Here is a 931-nt window from a genome sequence, read left to right on the forward strand (position 1 = left end):
CTCAAACAGAAGGTGGAGGAGTGCAAGGTCTCTGACATCCACCTGCTCTGTGATGTGGTCATGGAGGAGTTGAAGAGGACTCCAGTGGCAACCTGTGAAGCTCTGGTGAACTCCATACCCAAGGGGGTTAAGGCAGTGCTGGAAAATAATGGTGGCAACACAAAATATTGACAGTTTGGGCCCAATTTGGACATTTTCACTTAGGAGTGTACTCACTTTGTTGCCAGCGGTTTAGACATTAATGGCTGTGTGTTGAGTTATTTTGAGGGGACAGCAAATTTAGTTTAGCACAGAGTAATTTTGTTCACATGGATTTGGTGCACATAATGGATATATATTGAAACATAGTGAATCAGAGCTCAGTCTTATATACCAAAACAATTTTGGATATTTTGGTTTATATACAATGCCTTGCTTATATACCAAAACAATTTTGGATATTTTGGTTTATATACAGTGCCTTGAAAAAGTATTCATACATCTTGAAATTTTCCACATTTTGTCATGTTACAACCAAAAATGGGAAATGTATTTGTGCTTGCTTCGGCAGCACATATACTAAAATTGGAACGATACAGAGAAGATTATTATGGCCCCTGCGCAAGGATGACACGCAAATTTGTGAAGCATTCCATATTTTTTAAACACTGTACAGACTCATGGCACATATGAGATTCTACACTCCTCAACGTCAGGGAATTATGCAAAAACTGCACAAGATTGGAGAACATGGTTGGAATGGTACAGTAAAGGAGCGACAGGGTAATATAAACTGGTCAACTTTACCAATTCTATTCTTACTAAATGAGATACTATATATAGCTAAAGTTTAAGTTGTTAATGCTTACAATGGTACAACACCTTTAAAATCATAAAAGTTGGATTATCACACCACACAAGGAGACTGATCCACACTAATGCCGTGTACACA

The 931-nt window shown here is 38.0% G+C and overlaps 1 non-coding gene across 1 annotated transcript; it reads left to right on the forward strand.

The window, feature by feature from the left end:
* The first annotated feature begins 534 nt into the window (after nt 1-534).
* LOC141111554 (U6 spliceosomal RNA) lies at nt 535-641 on the forward strand. The gene has a single exon (XR_012236443.1). It is a non-coding gene; the product is annotated as a U6 spliceosomal RNA (small nuclear RNA).
* Nucleotides 642-931: the final 290 nt, after the last annotated feature.

This window comes from Aquarana catesbeiana, linkage group LG10 (genome assembly GCF_042186555.1).
Source record: "Aquarana catesbeiana isolate 2022-GZ linkage group LG10, ASM4218655v1, whole genome shotgun sequence".
NCBI classification, from domain to species: Eukaryota; Metazoa; Chordata; class Amphibia; order Anura; family Ranidae; genus Aquarana; species Aquarana catesbeiana.